General features: G+C 46.9%; 1 long non-coding RNA gene across 1 annotated transcript in view; it reads right to left on the reverse strand.

The window, feature by feature from the left end:
- Nucleotides 1-801: 801 nt before the first annotated feature.
- Nucleotides 802-8,377, reverse strand: part of LOC139023915 (uncharacterized) — a 28,227-nt gene continuing 20,651 nt past the window's right edge. Inside the window, exon 3 of the long non-coding RNA XR_011475137.1 lies at nucleotides 802-1,417. This is a non-coding gene — a long non-coding RNA (uncharacterized lncRNA). The remainder of the gene's footprint in view (nucleotides 1,418-8,377) is intronic.

Consider the following 8,377-nt stretch of genomic DNA (forward strand, 5'->3'; position numbering starts at 1 on the left):
GAGGAGGAGAGAGAGGAAGAGGAGTGGAGGAGGAGAGGAGGAGGAAGAGAGGAGGAGGGAGAGGAGTAGGGAAGAGGATGAGAGGAGGAGAAGGAGAGGAGGAGGAGAGGAGGAGGAGATGGAGGGAGGAGGAGAAGAGGAGGAGAAGGAGAGGAGGAGGAGAGGAGGATAGAGGAGGGGAAGAGGAGGAGGAGAGGAGGAGGAGAGGAGAAGAGGAGGAGGAGAGGAGGAGGAGAGGAGAGAAAGAGAGAGGGAGGAGGAGAAGGAGAGGAGAGAGCAGGAGGGAAGAGGATGTTTTTAAACATGAGACCCCGGCAAACACTCCGCTCACCCTTCGGGAGGAGAAAGAGGGTCTGAATCCAGAGAGGTGTGTGTTCTCACTTCTTCACCACAGCAAGTGGCAGGTCTCCCTTCCACAATAAAAAAACACACGCACGCACACACTTGTCACACACTTACACACACACACACACACACACACACACACCACACACACACACACACACACACACACACACACACACACACACACACACACACACACACACACACACACCACACACACACACTACATCACACACACACAACACACGCACACACTACAGTCACAACACACACCACACACACACACACAAACACACACACACACACACACACACACACACACACACACACACACAACACACACACACACACACCACACACACACACACACACACACACCACACACACACACACACACACACACCACAAGGCTAAACACTCCGTTTACCCAATCAATGTCAGGCTTAGTGAGCAGCTTAATTTCCCACTGTGTGTTAGAGGCTGCAGCCTTTCATTAATATTCCATCCATCCTTCCGTCTCTCTGGAGTCCCTTCCATGGGAAGTGTTCGTGTTGGCCCACCCCACAGTGGTAGTCTCGTAATTAAACACACAGCTATTCAATGAGTCACTCTGTTCACAGTAATTAAACATGAGAGATTAACAACAGGAATCCATCAGTGTTAATAAGCTGGGAAAAAGCTGCTTTGAATGAAGGTCTGTTTATGATGTACGCACACAACACGCAACACGCACACACGCACACACACACACCACACACACACACGAGAGACAGCTGTTCCCGTGCATGCACACGCACACACACTCACACAAACTCCCGCTACACCTGCTCTTCAGTCTTGTTTGGGCCAGGTGTGTAACCGGGGCCACCTGTGTGGGTTTGCAGCAGCCTGCACAGACGTACTTGAGGAAACAGAGGTAGCGCTCCCGGACACAATGACAGTGATGATGATGATGATGGTGGCGCCAAAGGCTGGGACAACGGTGTCCTCCAGGACAGACTTTAGACCCCCCACGTTGACCCCAGCCCCACTGCCCTCCGCTGGGTATACTCGGGTCGGCTGGTGGTGTGACCTGGAAGAACAAGAGGGTTGGGATCAGTGATGTCTTCTCTGGCAGTAACACCAACTGTAATGGAAGGAGTGTTCCCCCCCCCCCCAATCAACAGGCTGAGGTTGGCGCCAGGTCGTGTCCTGTAGGCTGGAATAAGTGTACTGTACTAGAATAGAAGCATGTCGTGTCCTGTATGTCTACTGTCTAAGAACCAACACAATAAGCAATCTGTCATTCAATATCTCTTCCAAAGGGTTATCTACTGCTAGTTATTATGACTTGGTATGGCAAAGGGGCCACTTTGGGTTGAGACGATCATTCAAAGGACCTCACATATCTTAAAATTGGTTCACTTTTTCTTCAATATTATCAATCATTAATTGAGAGCAAATTGAGGCAATAGAGCACATGTAATTGATTTGATGTACAGCACATGACAACAACAATATTGACGAATATGCTGATTCGGTGAGCGAGTTCATTAGGAAGTGCATTGACGATGTCGTACCCACAGCAACGATAAAAAACATTCCCAAACCAGGAAACCGTGGATTGACGCAGCATTCGCGTGAAACTGAAAGCGCGAACCACTGCTTTTAACCAGGGCAAAGGTGACCGGAAGCATGACCGAATACAAACAGTGTAGCTATTCTCTCCGCAAGGCAATCAAACAGGCTAAGTCTCAGTACAGAGACAAAATCGAGTCGAAATTCAACAGCTCAGACACAAGAGGTATGTGGAGGGTCTACAGTCAATCACGGATTACAAAAAGAAAACCAGCCCGTCGAGGACCAGGATGTCTTGGCTCCCAGACAGGCTAAACAACTTTTTTTGCCCGCTTTGAGGACAATACAGTGCCACTGACACGGCCCCCTACCAAAAACCTGCGGGGCTCCCTTCACTGCAGCCGATGTGGTAAAACATTAAACTGGTTAACCCTCGCAAGGCTGCAGGCCCAGACGGCATTCCCAGCCGCTCCTCAGAGCATGCGCAGACCAGCTGGCTGGTGTGTTTACGACATATTCAATCAATCCTTATCCCAGTCTGCTGTTCCCACATGCTTCAAGAGGGCCACCATGTTCCTGTTCCCAAGAAAGCTTAAGGTAACTGAGCTAAACGACTACCGCCCCGTAGCCCTCACTTCCGTCATCATGAAGTGCTTGAGAGACATGTCAAGGACCATATCACCTCCACCCTACCGGACACCCTAGACCCACTCCAATTTGCTTACCGACCCAATAGGTCACAGACGACGCAATCGCAACCACACTGCCACACTGCCCTTAACCATCTGACAAGAGGAATACCCATGTGAGAATGCTGTTCATCGATTACAGCTCAGCATTAACACCATAGTACCCTCCAAACTCGTCATCAAGCTCGAGACCCTGGGTCTCGACCCCCCTGTGCAACTGGGTCCTGGACTTCCTGACGGCCGCCCCCAGGTGGTGAGGGTAGTAACAACATCTCCACCCCGCTGATCCTCAACACTGGGCCCCACAAGGGTGCGTTCTGAGCCCTCTCCTGTACTCCCTGTTCACCCACGACTGCGTGGCCATGCACGCCTCCAACTCAATCATTAAGTTTGCGGATGGACACTACAGTGGTAGGCTTGATCACCAACAACGACGAGACGGCCTACAGGGAGGAGGTGAGGGCCCTCGGAGTGTGGTGTCAGAAAATAACCTCATACTCAACGTCAACAAAACAAAGGAGATGATTGTGGACTTCAGGAAACAGCAGAGGAGCACCCCCTTATCCACATCGACGGGTCAGTAGTGGAGAAGGTGAAAGTTTTAAGTTCCTCGGTGTACACATCACGGACAAACTGAACTGGTCCACCCACACAGACAGCGTTGTGAAGAAGGCGCAGCAGCGCCTCTTCAACCTCAGGAGGCTGAAGAAATTCGGCTTGTCACCAAAACACTCACAAACTTCTACAGATGCACAATCGAGAGCATCCTGTGCGGCTGTATCACCGCCTGGTACGGTAACTGCTCCGCCCACAACCGTAAGGCTCTCCAGAGGGTAGGAGGTCTGCAGAACGCCACCAGGGCAAACTACCTGCCCTCCAGGACACCACACCACCCGATGTCACAGGAAGCCCATAAGCATCATCAAGGACAACAACCACCCAGCCACTGCCTGTTCACCCCGCTATCATCCAGAAGGCAGAGGTCAGTACAGGTGCATCAAAAGGCAGGGACCGAGAGACTGAAAAACAGCTTCTATCTCAAAGGCCATCAGACTGTTAAACAGCCACCACTAACATTTTAGCGGCCGCTGAACATACTGACTCAACTCCAGCCACTTAAAAATGGGGAAATTGATGGAAAATGTAAAAAGGTAACCACTAGCCACTTTAAGCAATGCCACTTAATAACAATGTTTACATACCCTACATTACCCATCTCATATGTTATATATACCTGTACTCTATATCATCTACTGCAATCTTGCACATCTTATGCAATACATGTACCACTAGCCACTTTAAAACTATGCCACTTTATGTTTAACATACCCTACAGTACTCATCTCATATGTATATACCGTTACTCTATACCATCTACTGCATCCTGCATGCCGTTCTGTACCACCACTCATTCATATATCTTTAGGTACATATCCTTTATCCCTTTACACTTGTGTGTGTGTGTAAGAGTAGTGTGGGAATTGTTAGGTTAAGATTACTGTTGGTTATTACTGCATTGTCGGAACTAGAGCACAAGCATTTTCGCTACACTCGCATTAACATCTGCTAACCATGGTATGTGACTAATAAAATTATTGATTTGATTTGAGTGATATACATACACACATCAAATAGGCTACATTGCATGTATAAGACCCATATTAAGGGTTATCTCAGGTTATATCTCAGTAGAGAAAATGTTCCTTCTGCTTGACTGAATTCATTTCTGAATTTATAGTCTGTTCTTGCTATCCCTGTGAGGCGATCCAGGTGTGCAGTGGTCAGTCTGTTTCCTCTGTTTTTGCTTCACATGTTATAAGTGCTGACAAAAAATGATGTCACTTTTGCACACGCTGCTTCAGAAGTGGATATTCTATCAGGGTATGAAGGTAAGACCCAGTGCAGACCACGTCGAATAAACAATAGTTTTAATAAAAACAGGGGCAGGCAATAGACAGTCAATGCAAGCAGGGGTCAGTAACCGAGGAGGGTCAGGTCAGGGTCAGCAGTCAGGGTCAGTAACCAGAGGAGGGCTCAGGGTCAGGGCAGGGTCAGGTCAGGGGCAGGGTCAGTAAACAGAGGACGCTCAGGTCAGGGTCAGGTCAGGGTCAGGGCAGTCAGGTCAGTAATTCCAGAGGAGGGCTCTAGGGTCCAGGGGCAGGTCGAGGGTCAGTGTCAGGGTCAGGCTCAAGGTAGAGTGTCGGCACGGGCTCAGAGTCAGGACAGGCAAGGGTCAAAACCAGGAGAGCGAGAAAAGAGAGACTGGGAAAAGCAGGAGCTGAGACACAAAACGCTGGTTGACTTGAACAAACAAGACAAACTGGCAACAGACAAACACAGAAAACAGGTATAAATAAAAAAGGGATGATGGGGAAGATGGGTGACAACTGGAGGGGGGTGGAGACAATCACAAAGACAGGTGAAACAGATCAGGGTGTGACATACTCTGTATCTGACACAAGGCTCCAGAAATGGGTAACACCTGATCTTAGTTCACCTTGCAATGTGTCATTTGCCTGCAGCGCCACCATCTCACTCTCTATTCCAGCACGGTCAGGACAGATGGCTGTGATGACTGGGGTCAGAGATGACACTGGCACATGAAAGGGGTTCTCAATGAAGTTGAATAACTCCTTGTACTCCATGACATCCTTGAATTTTGACTCAAACTCCCAACTTCAACTCTTCCAACACACAAATGCATCATAGCTAAAATGTTGCAGTATGTCTGGGTTGGATGTGGTGACTGTGCTGAGTTTTGGGAAAGGAACAAACTATCTGTCAGGTATGAACAGTGTGGTGATTTTATTTTTGAAATGCTGTGACCACACGCAGCATTTTGCCCGGAGATTTAGCTTTCCCTTGGAGCTGGAGATTCACCGTGTTCAGGTGGCAGGTGGTGTCAGTTAAAAAAAGCCAGCTTTAATATCCACTGTGGATCATCTAGCTCTGGCTCCTCTCTCCCCTGGCTTGCAACAAATTCACGGATTTGAGGGAAGAGAGAGATACATATTTCCAAAACTCAAAGCCACGAGACAGATATCTCACCTCATTGAAAAATATCAAGTCGCCGTATTCTGTCTGGTATTCTTACAGAAACTCGCAGAATTGTCTGTGATTCAGTGCCCTCGCAATAATAATGTTCGCCACTCGCAAGACTTGCTGCATCACGTTCTGTAAGTCAAAGGCTTTGAGTTTAGCCACAAGTGCTTCCTGATGAATAACACAATTAAACATAACAAATTCAGGAATATCCTCTCTCATCAGGCCTATTAAATTTTTTTATTTATCTTTATTTAACTAGGCAAGTCAGTTAAGAACAAATTCTTATCTTCAATGATGGCCTAGGAACCATGCCTTGTTCAGGGGCAGAACAACAGATATTTTACCTTGTCAGCTCAGGGATTTGATCTTGCAACCTTTCGGTTATTAGTCCAACGCTCTAACCACTAGGCTACCCTGCCACCTATGAGTCCTTTCTCCTTCCCTCGCATGTTTGTGGCGCCGTCAGGGCACACAGATTCCAGATTTGACCAGTCAATGTTATTATCAGCAAAACAATGTAACAAGGTCTTTCAGAATATCCTCTCCTCGTGTTTGTCCCTGAAGGGGTATTAAACATAGAAGTTCCTCTCTGAACGACTCGTTTTGAGGGAATCGGACCCAAACACATAATTGGGCAATGTCAGTTACATCAGTGCTTTCGTCAAGCGCAATACTAAAACATGGCGCCACGGATATGTCAGTAATCAGTTGCTAATGATGTCCCCGCCGATGTCTTCTATGCGTCTTGTTATGGTCGAGTCTGAGAGTTGCAGTCCCTTAATTTGCTTTAAAATAGCTTCCTTGTTTGTGAAATCAGCATATAATATTTTGGCTGAGGCCATAAAAACATTATTTAACAATCTCTGCATCTGTGAAGGCCTTGTTGTTTCTTGCGAGTATCCAAGCAATCTCATATGTTGCCTCTGTCGTTTTCTCTGCAGCAGTGCTAGATCTGTCCATCATTTGTTGTTGTCCTTTGAGCTATCCTTTGATTTGCAAGAGGGTGGGCAGGAGGGAGGGAGGGAGGGAGGGACAAGCCTTTGAGAACAGTGTGAAACTATGACTGAATCTCTCATGGGTTCCTCATGCACCAACTCAGTGATGACTGTAGGCACCTATAATGAACAGAGGTGGGTCCAAGTCACTATTATTTGAGTCACAAGCAAGTCTCAAGTCACAAGGTCCGGGTCTCAAGTCGAGTCCCAAGTAGAACGGTTCAAGACTCGAGTCAAGTCCAAGGTGTGCATTCTAACAGCAAGTCAAGTCGAGTCACAACTTTTCAAGCCAAATCTCAAGTCAAGTAAAAAATAAAATAAAAATCTATACATGCAAGCAAGCACTTGTTCAACCACTATTCCTTGTCTGTTTATTGAGGCTACCAACACAGTCGTTTTCATTATTTTGTCTACAACACATTTTGATTAGCCTATGTGACTGTAAAATATGTCCCTTTGTAGCAGTGCTAAGGCCATGACATCAGCAGAAGACAAGGGAGTTTGACGTGCTCAGAGTGTACATTTATTTACAGCTCTTGGGGACGCTCTTGGGGACGCAACGGTGAAAGCGCCATATTATACAAAATATACGAGTAGATTTACCAAATATACACGGGCAGTAGCCCACTGGAAATAGCCTCTGTATCAGGCTTTACCTGTCCTATCTGAACGGACACAGGTAAAGGGACAAGACTGTATACAGCCTCCCCTTGAGAAACCAAATGGAACCTGTCTAATGGGAGCTCAAACAGGTGAGCCTGTATAATATAAGCACTTGGCTACCAGTACCATATAATTACCATATTGGCAATTACAACCAATAAACTGGTTCTATATTGTAAAAAACAATTTCCACACCCATTGTTACATTGGTACAGTACATTCCTCTTCATCAGACTTAATGATTATTCATGATATTTCAACACCGTACATACATGGAACAATAATTGTCTCTTATTCAACGTTCTGACTCCAAAGCGTACAGGAAACTTAGCCTATTTGTATGCGCACTGAAGCGCGCGCTCCCATTACACACAACAACAGAACTTCATACCTCATGAGCCCTGTGAACGTTCATATGCACTGTACACATCGCACCCACTCAGACCAGAGTAACAATGGTTGGCTGAATTCAAATGTATTGTAAGCCTATCAAACATAAAACAGAAATGTCTGGCTAACGTTATCTAGGCTAGGGGATAGGGTTAAAGTTAGGGGTTAAGGTTAAGGTTAGGAGTTAGGTTAAAGCGTTAAGGTCAGGGGTTAAGGTTAGGAGTTAGGTTAAAGGGTTAAGGTAACCCGAGAGATTGAACAGACCGACAGACAGAACAGACAGACAGACAGACAGACAAGACAGACAGACATGACAGACAGACGACAGACAGACAGACAGACAGACAGACAGACAGACAAGACAGACAGACAGAACAGACAGACAAGCAAACGACAGACAGACAGACAGACCAGACATGACAGGACAGACAAGACAGAACAGACAGACAGACAGACAGACAGACTAGACAGGACAGACAGACAGACAGACAGACAGACAGAACAGACAGACAGACAGACAACAGACCGACAGACAAACAGAAAGACAGAACGACAGACAGAACAGACAGACAGACAGACCAGACCACAGAAACAGACTTTTATTCTCTGTCCCCAACGCACTAGACGACCAGTTTTGATAGCTTTAGCCGTACCCTCATCTACCCTCCTCTGTTCCTCGGGTGACGAGTGGAG

This window comes from Salvelinus sp. IW2-2015, unplaced genomic scaffold (genome assembly GCF_002910315.2).
Source record: "Salvelinus sp. IW2-2015 unplaced genomic scaffold, ASM291031v2 Un_scaffold463, whole genome shotgun sequence".
Taxonomy (NCBI): Eukaryota; Metazoa; Chordata; class Actinopteri; order Salmoniformes; family Salmonidae; genus Salvelinus; species Salvelinus sp. IW2-2015.